This window comes from Anas platyrhynchos, chromosome 2 (assembly GCF_047663525.1).
Source record: "Anas platyrhynchos isolate ZD024472 breed Pekin duck chromosome 2, IASCAAS_PekinDuck_T2T, whole genome shotgun sequence".
In the NCBI taxonomy this organism is placed as follows: Eukaryota; Metazoa; Chordata; class Aves; order Anseriformes; family Anatidae; genus Anas; species Anas platyrhynchos.
The window spans coordinates 57035418-57051132 of record NC_092588.1 but is presented as its reverse complement, the minus strand read 5'-3'; positions in this window follow the sequence as shown (position 1 = coordinate 57051132).

Sequence of the window (15715 nt, the reverse complement as noted above, 5' to 3'; positions counted from 1 at the left end):
GTGTGAGCCTCTCTGAAGAAAATTAACTCTATCCCAGCCAAAACCATGAGAGTTTATCACCAAACAAGTACTGCAATCTATTGAGAGGACTAGATTGCTGTTAAAGCATGTAAGGAAGAAAGGAATGAAGGGAATAAATTTTCTGACCTGTCCACAGTTTGTTCACTCTACCTTCAAAAAATATTGGACTAATAAAATGATTTAGTGTTCTTTATGATAAAAGCCTTTTTATTCTGTTCCACACTGACCAGCTATTTAACAAGAAAGACCCCTTACAGTAACCACCTAGTTCTGCTTTCTTCTTCATTAAGGATGTATGTATATGAATTAACCTTGATCTCATTCTTGTGATCATATTAACAATGCCAAGGAAAAACAGAGTGAGATTAAAATCAGTACTTCTACTACACAGAAGAAAGGAAGACAAGGTCTTCTAAGCTTGACCACCTAGGGCTAGCTTGCACTGAAAAAGAGAAAATAATTATAAGAATAAATCCTCAAGATACAGCAATGAGAAAAGTTATGTGCATCTACCAGTGGAGTTTGCTTGAGACTGCCCTTCCAACATGAGCAAAATTTACCAGGGCTGCTACAGCTGTTTCCAAAGAGAATAAGTTGTTGAGTCAGTACTTCAGTAGAGGATTCTGGATGAGAACTGATTTTCTTCCTGTCAATAAAATATCTTCCAGTTAAAATGAAAAACAAACAAGGTCTAGAAATAGGTAGCAATAAAATTAATCTAGCTTGATCTAAGGTTGTTTCATTTCTTCTTTGGTTTCACTGATTCATCCTGGACTAATTATTTTAATACAGTAACAGCAAACAACATTTTCTCTGAAGCAGCTGCTGCTGGAGTTCTCTCGCTAGCTAGCAATTTCAGCATAAAGTGTGTGCCAGAAGTGCTCTGAGAATCTGTGTATGCCACGGCACGTCCATCTGCTATACGCAACACATGCCAGTCTCTTCAGTATGCACTGAGAAGACAAATCTGAAGTGTAGGGAAGCAAAAGGAATTAAATACAGAATCTAAATAAGACATATTGTATAAGATTACCACATTTTTATTTATTTATTTATTTTTATTATTATACATCCTTTCACTTAATTTCTTGATAGAGTCAATGACAGTAGTTGGAGAAATTTCTCCAAGGGTACCATTTTCTAATCACAAGATATAAGTATCTAACTTTGCACTATGGTGCATATTATGCATATTAGGGTATCAAACTTTCCAGTTTCCTGAAATAAGCATGATTAGAGCTGCCAACTTCTGATATATACTCCTGCTGCTCTGGTTATGATTTCTGGCATACAATTCAACAGCAGAAATACGGTCTTTGAAATTCAGATATTACGTGGAAAATAGGACAACCTATATCAACTGTTAAAAATGAGCCAGAGTGTATAAAATTTGCATACTGATGAATCTCTGTGCATTTGCATGGTCTCACTGCAGATAACTATTATAATCTATAGCACCCAAATCCATGTGTAGGTCAATGAAGAGTCAGAGGAGCTGTCTAGAAAACCAATCAACTGCCAACCAACCAATCAGCCAGCAACAGCCTATTTGGTTTTCAGACAAAACCCACTCAGGTAACACCTCAGTAACTGTTTACCACTCTACAGCTACACAACTGAGCTTTACATGCTGATTAATATGTGGATTTTTCCTTTGTTCATCTGAGCAGTTCTCTAATCATAGAATCATAGAATTGTTTTGATTGGAAGAGACCTTAAAGATCATCAAATTCCAAACTCCCTGCCATGGATAGGGACATCTCCCACCAGACCAGGTTGCTCAAAGCCCCATCCAATGTAGCCTTGAACATTTCCAGGGATGGGGTAACCAGTGTGTCACCACTCTCAGAGCAAAGAATTTCTTCCTGATAGCTAATATCTACATTTTTTTTTTTAGTTTAAAGCCATTACTCCTTGTCCTATCACTACACTCCCTGACAAATAGTGCATCTCCTGCTTTCTTGTAGGCCACATTTAGTTACTGAGGACCACTATAAGATCTCCCTGCAGCCTTCTTCCTCCAGGCTGAACACCCCCAGCTCTCTCAGCCTCATAAAAGAGGTGCCCTCTTTGATCATTTTTGTGGCCCTCCTCTGGACTCATTCTAATATGTCCATGTCCTTTATGTGCTGGGGGCCCCAGAGCTGAATTACAACACACATCTTAGTCACATTCAAGCAAGAAATTACAACTCTCAAAAACTATCAAAAATTCATAATAATAGATACCAGGAAGAAGCTACAAACACTTTGGCAGTCTTGTAGAGAAGCAATACAGAGTCACAGCATTTAGGCACAATCCTGTGTTGTGAAACTACAGTGTGTAAGAAGTGCACAGGAAGGAATTTAGGGTGTGATCAGCTCACTGTCATATGATTTCCAGTCCTTGTGAAAGGTGAGTAAAGGTACCCAGAGAAGGCAAAGACTTTGATCTTGCTTTCCCTGTCCTAATTTATTTATTCCAAGGTCACACTTTAGAAGGTTACAGTGGTGTCTGTATTTTAGATATATTTCAGTATGCTTCTCTGAGGGGCTACATTAACTTGTCATTTGTATTACAGCAGGAAACAACCTTGATTCAGTCTGGTAGTACAGCTGTTTTCAGGTATTTCCATCACTTCATTATGCATTTTTTTTGCATGTGCAAGAAATGAAATGCAAATCAGTTTGGCCAGTGGTTTTCTTTCCAGTGTCTGTGTTTTATACTGAAAGTGGTGAGCAGAGTTGTATCTTTCCCGAAGGTATGTTATACATAAAATCAAGGCCAAAATTCAGTGTTCGAACTGTTCTCATATGAGAACAGCTCTTGTTGAGTTCAGTGTGAGATTTAAGTCTGTATGGCCTGAGTTAAAGTTTCTGGTCTAGCTTTTTGCTTTGTGGTCTCTTGGACAGACCAAGCATCTTTTTGTAAAGAAGGTGATAGAGTTTCTGATGCTATTATTATTATTTGAAATACTAGTTATTCTTTTTATTTATTTATTTAATGCAGAGTATATTTTCTGCATATCATTACGAACAATTTACACTGTATTACCATAAATATTATTTCACCCAGAACTCTCTAGTGTTTGCACTTTCCATCCTTCAGTATGGATGGAAAGTGCATTTCAACTCTTCTTGAATGTCCATAAAATGTATATTGCCACTGAAACATTGCCACTGAAACTCCATAAAATGTCCACTGCCACTGATCCAATCTGAAACAAGTCTTGCTCAATCCGGAGAAATCATTTATTTTCTTCATGTTTTCTAACTTGCAAGCCAAATGAAGTGAATGGTTATAATGGCCATCCTCATCTATAATTAGTATATTTTTCCTTGTTTATTATTTTACTACTGTATGTCAATAGTGATTGGCATCTCTAATTAAAAAAAAAAAAAAAAAAAAGAAGTTATGTTGTGCAAACTCTTAAATTTGTAAGGGAAATCATGCAACTATAAATGTAAAATAGCAATATCTTATATATTATAAAAGGTATTTATTATATATTATAAATCTTTTATATTATTTTAAAGTAGCAAATATTTTTTTTTCCATTTACATGTATATTTTTTGTGAATATCTTATCTCTCTCCCACACCCAATTTTCTCTTAATATTTTCTTTTTTTTTCTTTTGTTTTTTCCATTTAGTCTTTTGCATGTCTCAAATGTACTGAGTTATGTTTTCTTGCTAGAAAAGGTCAGCATCTGAAAATAGGACCCATAGTGATTTGAACACTAAGTACGTGATTTTAAAGAACCTTGGCATATATTTATCTTCAACCATTTGACATACATTATGAAACCACTTGCCTGTGACCTTTTTCATGTAACTTAAAGGCTAAAATGTACTTGTTTCCCAGTTTCCTTTCCCAATTGGCAAACTCTAACGAGGACAGAAGATAGAACAAAATGAATCCATTCTCACAAGGCATTAACCAGGAATGAGGACTAGAACAAACGTAATCATTTCATACAACAACCTTTCTCTTTTGATCACAGATGCTTTTAGGAGACACTAAAGAAAGCATTTTCCAAAGCTCAGTGATTGTACTGATGTTCAGGTTTATCTAGGCACAAGGGAAAAGCCTTGCAATGAAGCACAGAAATTCTGAAATCGTAAGCACTTTCTGACAGGATGACCTTCACAGTTTGACAAACTATTTCAGTAGTTAGAGACTTCAAGTATGAACAGTAGAAATCATCAGAAGCTACTAGGAATCGTACCTTGCCAAGGCAATGTGACAGTCTGACCTTCTGACTCATTGATCCCAACAAGCCTGGACACTCAGAGCAGTGATGAAAACCATCAATAACCACTTTAAGTAGTAGCAGGCCAAAACATCATGACAATTTGACCTTCTAGTTTGGGAATCCCCACAAGGCCTATACAGGGGACTGCCCCAGTATAAGCAAAATGAATGTTCACACTTGTTTGGCATTTAGAAAAGGCATACAGGAAATACAGGCATGGAATTGCCAACTTTGAACATTTACACTTAGAGAGACAAGACCTGTTTTTTGTTGTTGTTGTTGTTTTTGGTATATATATGTTTTTCTAAATAGAGGCCACTAAACCACTTATTTTCTATTAAAGAATGTAGCTATGTTATTGGAGAAGAGTTTAGCACCTCACGCTGCAACCATTTGAACTGTGTAAAACAAGCCACTGAAGAATTAACTTTAATGTAATTAATTCAGTTCTAAATATAAATAATATATATATGATATATAAAAAGTAAAACTCTACTTTATAACATAATACATACACAAAATTCCACTTTAAATTCTTGTTGAAAAAGCAATGCTGTTATAAACATACTATTGATTTCCATTAATTAGTGAAAACAATAAATATTCCTCCACTCTGCTTATGAACAGTTTTAAACTCTGTGTTGTTCCCTGTTTACAAAGATCTTGAACACACTAAACATGCTGCTTACTCTATTAAGATTATAGATGGAAAGCAGAATAACACGCAATTTGGATTTTGGCAGTCTTTTTCTCAGTTCCAGGTTATGATGACTTGTTTAAGTTCTGCTTATACATCTTGTCTCATTATGCTGCAACAACTAAAGAATGAGAAAATAGAGTCTTGTATATACCTACTTGAAAGGGCCCTGCACATATAGAGAATTGTCTATTGTGTTTGATTGTGGTCTACTTTATAACTGCATGCTTTTTGTAAACAGCTATTTCACTTGATAATTCACTAAAGTTTAAAACAGATTACAAAGGTAGTTGTTCTTACCTAAAACTGTGGTAGGTAATGGAAGGTCCTATGAGTTCCTGGAAGATTATTTCTTAAAAATGACAACAGCAAAGCCAGTCCTCACTCAAGACTACAATGATACCATCATTGATAACAGTCCAAGAAGGATCAAGTACAACAACAAACTGTAAATGTGCCAGGAAAGTTTGAATGTGATACTATTCAGGCATGGTATATTATCATTCATGGTGTGTTAAGAGCAAATTGCATAATAGTAGCTTCTGTGGATACTATTCTTTTTATTGATGTCAACATATACCATGTGTCAACAGCTGTTCATTTTCAAAAGTTATGACAATAAGCTCAATTGCATATAAATCCATGCTCACTGGTACCCAAGCCAGATGACCTAATGTCAATAAGATCAGATCTGTCTATAATATGCATGCTGTTTATATGGGGTGCATGTTCAATGTGATTGGATATCTTTATTTTGGAGGTTTGGAGAGAAAACATTAAAACAGTCAAAACCAACCAACCAACCAACCAACAACAACAAAACACCTTTGTAGTGGGTTTATGTGGCAAGGTTTTGGTAGCAGGGGGGCCACTGGGCCACCACAACCTTGCAGAAATAAATATTAAGAAGTAAAGCCAGGTTACCTCCTTTATTGGAATGACCTCGTGATCAAGAAATTCCACTATCCTTTGAAAAAGTATAAGATATCTCATAGCCATACTGTGGCCTAGAAAATGCAGATAGATATAGGTAGACAGATACATATGCAGCTTTAAATAAAGTATTTATTTTTCAGTCTCACTTCAGGGTGTGTATTTCCTTTTCACCCATGTGCTAGAATGAGTCAAATAATTTGATAAATTCAAATAAAAAGTGTAAAAATAGTAAAACTGAACATGGAGGAAATAGTCCATGTGCAGTGTGGAAGGAGAAATAGATTGATTCAAAGAAAAGATCCAAGGGGATACCAAAAACTCAGTCTTTATGAAAATTGTTACAATATCCAAGGCAGGTGCAGAATCTCCATAAAGATCTAGGGAGCCATTTTAATTTTACAGGAAGAGTCATTTCATGTTTTCAGCTGGTATTTGATACACAAATCACCAAAAAGTATTGTCTAATATAGGCAAACAGCAATTTTTTTCCAGTTCCTTGTTAAAATGAATGTCATAAATGCTTTAAATATTCTGCATTTATATTTTGATTCATAAATTCATATTTACCTGTTCTAGAGAAAAAAAAAAAAAAAGGAAAAAAAAAAGCAAGAATTGCTTAGAAAGGGAATAAAACATTGTTAATTTAGTTCTTATAGTTCATATGATCCAAATCATAAATGAATGTATAATTTAAAAAGTACTGATTTGTTTTAAAGCTAGAGCAATGTCGTACCACTTTATTTTGAAGATGAGATTTATTACCATAAATAAGAAAAATATTTCATAAAGAATGAAATGTATTTGAGACTATTTAGTCTCAAAGGAATAAATCTGCAATCCAGAGAGACTGATGCAAAGAATAAAAGCTTCTGCACTGATTTACTGGACTATCTCTATCCCTTTTTCTTCATGTCTTTTTTTTTTTTTTTTTTTCCCTTCAAGCAGAATGAATTGAAAATATAAATAAGAAATTTGGTTGCAATGTGGAAATCGATGGGATGTTTAAGAGGAGTCTGCAGAGTTTGTTTCCTTGACCTTGGCCTTTGGTAATCCATTTGAATAGAGTTCCTGCGTAATGGCAGGAGGCAATTGGAAAGTGCTAAAGCAAAGACAAAACTTATTATATATACATGTATGAATAAAAGAGGCAATGCTTAATTTTGTAGATTTTCTTTCAGAACTCTGCTTTTCACTAAGTGAAATTACTGTAGACAACCATGACAAGACAAGGTCAATTTTTCTTTTCTTTTCTTTTTTATTTTCTTCTCTTCTCTTCTCTTCTCTTCTCTTCTCTTCTCTTCTCTTCTCTTCTCTTCTCTTCTCTTCTCTTCTCTTCTCTTCTCTTCTCTTCTCTTCTCTTCTCTTCTCTTCTCTTCTCTTCTCTTCTCTTCTCTTCTCTTCTCTTCTCTTCTCTTCTCTTCTCTTCTCTTCTCTTCTCTTCTCTTCTCTTCTCTTCTCTTCCCTTCCCTTCCCTTCCCTTCCCTTCCCTTCCCTTCCCTTCCCTTCCCTTCCCTTCCCTTCCCTTCCCTTCCCTTCCCTTCCCTTCCCTTCCCTTCCCTTCCCTTCCCTTCCCTTCCCTTCCCTTCCCTTCCCTTCCCTTCCCTTCCCTTCCCTTCCCTTCCCTTCCCTTCCCTTCCCTTCCCTTCCCTTCCCTTCCCTTCCCTTCCCTTCCCTTCCCTTCCCTTCCCTTCCCTTCCCTTCCCTTCCCTTCCCTTCCCTTCCCTTCCCTTCCCTTCCCTTCCCTTCCCTTCCCTTCCCTTCCCTTCCCTTCCCTTCCCTTCCCTTCCCTTCCCTTCCCTTCCCTTCCCTTCCCTTCCCTTCCCTTCCCTTCCCTTCCCTTCCCTTCCCTTCCCTTCCTTTTTTCTTTTTTCTCTTTTCTTTTCTTTTCCTTTTCTTTTCTTCTTTTCTTTTCTTTTCTTTTCTTTTCTTTTCTTTTCTTTTCTTTTCTTTTCTTTTCTTTTCTTTTCTTTTCTTTTCTTTTCTTTTCTTTTCTTTTCTTTTCTTTTCTTTTCTTTTCTTTTCTTTTCTTTTCTTTTCTTTTCTTTTTTCTTTTCTTTTCTTCTTCCTCTTTTTATTTTTTCCCTGTATAATTCTAAATGCATTGACTATCCCCTTTAGGCTCAGTGAAAGCAGACTAACAGCAACTAACAGAATTCCATAAACAATAAATTAGCTTTAGATTAAGCCTGCTTCCAGTATTTTTAAGCCTGTGATAAGAACTGTGTGAAGCTCTCTGAGTGCTAAAATTAAATAAAAGCTATCTTTCATGCTTAGTGCACAAAAAGAGAACTGAAATGCACTTTTCAAAAGGGTTTCAGGAGAATACTGCTTGAAAATGAGATGCTTTCTTTAAAGGGCAGAACCTTATAATATAGTAAAATGTTCCAGAAGTAGGGTGTCCAGAATTTTATCTGTGGCAAATGCTATATAACCTAATAGACCAATCTGCAATGAGTATGTCCTGGCTTTTTGTCACTGTTATAGAAGATGAGTGTAATTCATGTTCAAGAAACATCTAGTCCACTGGTTGCTCAGAGCCAGGCCATCTCTGATGTCAGACCAGCTTGCTTGGGGCTTTTTATAAACCAGGCAGGTTTTGAAAACCTCCAAGGACAGAGAGTGCATGAGTCTTTCTGGGCACCTTGGCTGCTTTCATGGAGAAACACTTTTCTTTTCTAGACATACTTTTTCTTGCCATAGAGACACTGGGCATAAACTCTCCGTACTGGAGAGTTGCAGCTATGTGGCACTGAAACTGTCTCTTCTCCAGGCTGAGCCAGTTCTGGTCCCCCATCATCTCTTCACAGGGCAAGTGCACAAGCCTGAGAGCCCTATTCCAAACTTGTTCCACTTTACAATGTCTTTCTTACAGGAGGGCTCAAGATGGGATGCTGTACTCAAGATGTCTAATGTGTTTTGGGTAGAGAGGAAACCCCCCTGCCTGTGATTGGCCGGCAGTGCTCCTCTTCATGCTGATGGCTGTCCTTGCCATGAGAGCACAAAGCTGGAACATTCTTGGCTCAATGCTCACCAGATTGTCCAGGACCTTTCCTGCAGATCTGTACTTCTCAGCCCATGTCACTGCAGAGGTTTAGAATAATAGAATATCTGAGTTGTGAAGGACCCACAAGGATCATTAAATTCAACTCCTGGGTCCCCAAAGGACCATCCAAAATAAGAAAAATAAAGAACTCAGAACACGTGTCTGAGAGCATTGTCCAAATGCTTCTTGAACTCTGGCAGGCTTGTCTGTCCCGGGGCAGAACTTGGCATTTGTTCAGTTCAACAAGATTTCTATAGGCCCATTCCTCCACTCTGCCTCAGTCATTCTGGATGGCAGTCCTGCCCTTTACTTTAGAGTTTTTCAAATGGTACTCTGAATTTCACAAAATGATAGAACTGCTTGGGTTGGACTTTGACGATCATCTAGTTTCAACCCCCCTGGCATGGATAGGGACACCTTCCAACAGACCAAGTTGGTCAAAGCCCCATCCAATGTGGCCTTGAACACTCCCAGGGATGGGGCTTCCACAGCTTCTCTGAGCAACCTGTTCCTGTGCCTCACCACCCTCTGAGTGAAAAATGTCTTCCTAACTTCTAATCTAAATCTCCCCTTTTTTAATTTAAAACCATTCTCCCTGTCATTATCTGACTGAGCAAAAAAGTTGCTAAAATCTTTTATAAAAAAAGATGGAGATGGTTTATAAACCCCTTTTAAGTATTGAAAAGCTACAATAAGGTCACCCTGGAGCCTTCTCTTTTCAGGCTAAACATCCCCCAGCTTTCTCAGCCTTTTTCCACAGGTGAAGCATTTCAGCCCTCTGATCAACTTTGTAGCCCTCCTCTGGACCCACTCTAACAGATCCACATTATTTTTGTGGTGGGGGCCCCATGCTGGGTGCAAGACTCCAAGTGGGACTTCAGAACAGAGCAAAGGTGGACAATCACAACCCTTGACCTGCTGGCCACTCCTCTTTTGATACAGCCCAGGATGAAGTTGGTCTATCAAAATTGCTTATAGATCTTTTTCCTTTTTTTTTTTTTTTTTTTTTTTTCTTTTTCCTAAGAAATAGAATCTCTTGATGAGACTTCTTAGTACATACTAATGCATTGCTCTTTTTATTTCTACGTGTGTATTGTGACTGCAACATGACAACTAGAATGGTACACAGTGTATTTAAAGTGTTATCACTTACTTTGTTGTTATTTGTGGCTGGGGAACTGTCCTTCAGATTCTATTCAGTAGTTCTCTTGTTTTATTAAGAAATCTTATAGCTCCATCAAGTTCTATGATAAAGTATTCACATTTTAGCCACCACATCCCTAGATTTTTTATTTGTTCAGTATGATCAATGGAATTTGCACCCTTCCTTTCTTCCCTTAATTAAATCTGCTTATTTCAGCTTAATGTTCTTCAGACATGTATAGCATTTTTTTTCTTTTCATAATGAATTTTGTGGTTTATTGTTTTATATCACTTGGTTGCTTTTTTCTGCCTCATACTTTCCTTGCAAACAAAAATGAACTCACATGCCTACACATGCATATGAAAGACAGCTTATCCTTCTTCATCTGAACCATTACCAAAGATATCACTTTAATGAACAGTCATCATAAGTCCACCATTTTCAAACTCATACTTTAGCTTTTACTCATACTTTTCACATAAAAACATGTGAAGAAGATACTTCCTTAAGCACTGCTCTGTGGCCTTCTCTGTGATAGGTTGACCTTGGCTGCCTGCTGGAGGCCCACCCAGCTGCCTCCACTTCCTCAATAGAATGTGGGGAGAAAGCAAGATGAAAAAGCTTGTCTGTTAAAATGAAGACAGTGGAATCACTTACCTATTACTACCATGTACAATCCAAACTTATCTTGGGGAATTTTTATTTATTTGTTTGTTTATTTATAACAATTAAAATATGTTGATGAGAAGCAAGGCCAAAACTAAAACAATGTCTTTCGCTCCAACCCCAATGCCCTCTTTTTTAAGGTTCAACTTCACTCCTTCATTCCCATTACTTCTACCCATGAGCAGCACAGGGGGGTAGGTAATAGGGTGTCGTGATAAGTCCAGAACAGTTCATCTCTGCAGTTCATTTCTCTTCAGTCTTTTCTCCTGTTCCATTTGGATTCCCTCCATGGACTTCAGTCCTTCTGGAGAAAACTGCTTCAGCAAGTTCCACCATCTGCAGTTCTTGTCAAGAGAGCCTGTTGTAGCCTGGGTTCCCTGTGGACTTCAGGCAAATACCTGCCCCCTTCATTAGCAAACCTGTGCCAGCAAAGGCAAACCCATACACCAAAGAAAAGCTCCTTCTGCTAATGAGATAAAAATTCAGAAGATGCAAGATTTGTTTATTTTTAAGTACTCAACAGGGTCTAACTATTAAGTACATTAGATACATAAATATCTGTATATGTCCTCAACTGTACCTGAAAAATAATCCTAAGTTTCAGCAACTTTTTTTTTTTTTTTCCCTATTATGGGTATGACATGTTTTCACTGATACGTATGATTTCATCTTAGCTGTGTCTGAAATTACAAAATCTATTGTCTTTCTCCTCTCTACTCCACCCAGCTCATTTGCTTCTAAAGGTTTATACTCAAAAAAACAAACAAACAAAAAACAAACAAACAAAAACACAAAGCACACAAAGCTTCAAAACAAATTTGTTTGTAATTTTTGGCATTACTTACATAATGGATTAAATGTATTAGCATTATTAAATTCGTTTTAAGTAAGTAATGTATGATAATTTTTAGGACTTTTTTCTCATGTATTTTTATAACTTTTTTTTTTTTTTTTTTTTGTAACTGAATAAAATGTTTATAAAATTTGTGCATTGGAGCAAAATAAATATTTCATTTTATCAGGTCTATTTTCTATAATTTTCTGTGCAGTAGGTAGTCTTTTGTTTTCCAGCAGAATAAGCAGGTTGTTCCATTTGAGTGTAATATGATACAAAACTGGATCCATACACTGATGTTATTTTCAAATTCAGGACTCTTTACATGAAATAGTAGTTAAGATTTATGTATATCAGTTTCTCCAAAGCAGAGCAGTTACCAAATATATATTTAAAAAGAAATATAATGTAATTAATGTGGTGGCATACAAAGTCGGACATTGCAGGTATACATTAAAAAAAAATAATAAAAAGAAAAACAAACAACATTAAGAATCATTATGTGAAGAAGAAAAGTCACAGTCAATTTCTATCTAAGGTTTTCTGTACGTAAAACAAGTTGAACAAAACAGGTAACTTCTTTCAAAACATGGTATTTTATTTTATATATTATTTAGAAAGTGAAAGTTTTTATATTGTTTAAAAAGAAGTTATTAGAAGTTACTTCATCACATTGTACTGTAGACAAAAGTGTATGAAGACCAGAGGTAGAATGGTATCACCATTCAAAAGTTGTATATTTTAATTTACTGCTTCCTTTACAGTGGAGTGAATATTCCTCAAATTGCCTGGGACTTTATTTAGCCATTCAGTAGTGTCCTCCTATCATGGTATCACCTGGAATAGAGATAACTGTCTTTCAAGTAGCTGGTATGGTGCTGTGATTTAGGATGAGAAGAATGCTGATGGGATGGGTCGGTGGGCAGAGGCCGGTGGGATGAGGTTCAACATGGCTATGTGCTGAGTCCAGGACTTTGGTCACAACAGCCCCATGCAATGCTGCAGGCTTGGGTGAGAGTGGCTCAAAAAGGAACTGGGGTCAATGCTTGCATGAACATGAGCCAGCAGTGTGCCCAGGTGGCCAAGAAGGCCACGAGCATCCTGGCTTATATAAATAGTGTAGCTGGCAGGACCAGGGAGGTGATCGTCCCCCTGTACGCAGCTCCAGTGAGGCAGCACCTCAAGTACTGTGTTCAGTTTTGGGCCCCTAACTTCAAGAAAGACATTGAGGTCCCGGAACATGTGCAGAGAAGGGCTACGAAGCTGGTGAAGGGTCTGGAACACAAGTCCTATGAGGAGTGGCTGAGGGAACTGGGGTTATTTAGTCTGAAGGAGAGAAAGCTCAGGGGACACCTCATTGCTCTCTACAACTACCTAAAAGGAAGGTCTGGGGAGCTGGGGGTCAGCCTCTTCTCACAGATAACCAGTGACAGGACCAGAGGGAATGGCCTCAAGTTGCACCAGGGGAAGTTTAGTTTGGAAATTAGGAGACATTTCTTCTCAGAAAGAGTAGTCAGGCATTGGAACGGGTTGTCTGGGAAAGTGGTGGAGTCTCCATCCCTGAGGGTGTTTAAGGAAAGTTTGGATGTGGTACTTAGGGACATGGTTTAGTGGGTGACATTGGTAGCAGTGTGATGGTTGGACCAGATGATTATGAAGGTCTTTTCCAACCTTAATGATTTTATGATTCTATGAATATGATTTCCTCTCAAAAACTTTACTTTACTACTTCCAGTTCTGAAAAAACTTGCTGTTTTTAGAATATGCAAAACTACCATTTCTAAATAAAAGTTCCTAAATGTAGAATAATGTCGAAGAGAATATAAAACCCATTCTTCTCTCTGATTACTGAACTGTTATATGTCACCAATAAAAAAGAATTTACAGAGAAAACATTCAACCCTCAGTGCTGATTTTACACTATAAATACTCTATAAGCACTTATTGCAACCCCATTATTGCCAAGTCAATTCATCATGATTAATTTTATTACAATGATTAGCAAATGAATTAAAAACTATTAAAAAATGACTTTACAATGTTAACTGGTAATCTTTAAATATAACCAAACATCATTTAGGAAGTACATCTGTAATAGATTTCAGGAATTAAAGCCCTAACTCTTTTACAAATATTTTAGATTTCATAGTAGAGATGAGTTCTTATAGGATGTGAATAAATTACAGCTGTTAAGATTTAAGGACATGCACCTGAGGAATTCTAAAATGTACTATATTCCAGTGCAATTTTGTACATATATAAAAAAATTAAAAAGTAAATCTTCATTCTTTGTTCTCTGAACCACTTCTGCTGCATTTGTATAATGGCAACTAAGATAGGTTGATAGCTTCTGCATGGGAGTAGTTCACTCATAGATCTCACATTCCCCCTCTTTCCATTCCATTCCATAATTTCAGCTTTGATGACATAATTCTCATTTAGTCTTCCCTAACTTTATTTTCACTCTTTTTTTTTTTCTTTTTTCTTTTTTTTTTTTTCTCCCTCACTGTATTAATTATATTCTATGTCTTCTTTACAGCTGTTGTGTTAAAGGTTAAAGTAATTGGGAGTGATGCTCAATTAGCGATTTTAAGTCCAGTTGTGTTCAAGGAACTGAACTATCACGATTACGGCTTCACAAATAACGTAATACACCCTCAATCTAGTCACATTCCATGAACTACCACAGCCACACTTGAAGAGTTTGGTCATGTTCAGTGAGAACTATCATGGTTAGATTTAATAAGTAGTGCAACTTATTGAAGCAACTGGTACACAGGTTCTTGGGATGGCCTGTGATAAATTCACTGTCTGCAAAGCACATACAGATACCAAAAGCACGAATAACACAGAGTGACTATAAATGCATTAAAAGGTATAAAGCAACTTTATAGAGATTTCTGTTTCACAGGGAGGCACTTGGTATAACCAAGGGTTCAAATCTTGCCCAAACGTGTCCCAATGGGGAGGTGGAGGTGGGGGTGGGGTGGGGGAGAGACTCAGCCTGTCAACTGATCCCAGAAGTTGCAATGGTATCTTCCTTAACATCTCCTGTCTCTTAAGCCAATTTACATTATTTTCTATCTTTTAGGTGGAGCTTGAGTGACTCTAGTCATGCATATCTTGGTTATGATTGGTGAAAAGTTTTCTTGCTTTTATTTAAAGGTATATGCTCTGAGAAATTCAGGGCACATGCTCAGTGAGGGGTGGTCACACCTTGGAGGCAGGTAGCTTTTGGGATGGAGGTGTGTTTTGGCATTATACTGATATAATGAGAAAAGTTCACTGAAGTACAACATTTTGTCAGAAACATGACAGGCAGTTGGCTCAGGCTAGCAAATGTGCAGCTTATCAGTCTCGGTGTGCACAAGAATAATCAAGTTCCCATCTTATCACAGTGCCTCCACTCCATTCCATGCCCCGTAATGTTCCTCTTAGAGTCACCATACCAGGTTCCCCCAGTGTGATTAACATCTCAGGCTGGATACCTAGGGAACTTATATGTAGTGAAGCTACGCTCCACCCTGGAAGCTTCAATGCTGTGCCTTTTCTTTAAAATGTGAATGTCAGTTTAATTTCCAAGTCACCTAAGGCAATTATTCCAAAACAGCTTGGTTACTTTTAATCTTTTTTAAGAAAGAAAATATAAATCTATGCAGGGAATAATGTCTATACACCACAATGTTAATATATTTTAACTAACATTCTCTCAAAATATCAGGAAGGTGTTGAGAACTTTGTTCAGTAGAAATGTCATTGAAGACATAATATTGTGAACAAGTTTATTTCTTCATAACGTATATGATATAGATCATCACTAGTCATGCATTGTTCCTCTAAGGACATTTGAGAATTGTGGCAATAGCTTGGAGTTTGTATTTAAATATACGTTTTGTTTGTTTGTTTTTGTTTTTCTGGTAAGCCTTACTAGCAGAGGACGGGCTAGAAAATAGACCAGATATATTTACATATTTAAGGAATCTATCTGCATCCGTATTTCAAACTAGCAAAAGAAACTTTTTTTTTTTTTTCATGGTTTTCTTCAGTTTCTTGGTTTTCTTCAGTTTCTCTAGTAATCTGTTTAGTTTTGTGTGTGTGTGTGTGATAAGGTTGATAGAAGTTCTCATGTTTGTCTTGTC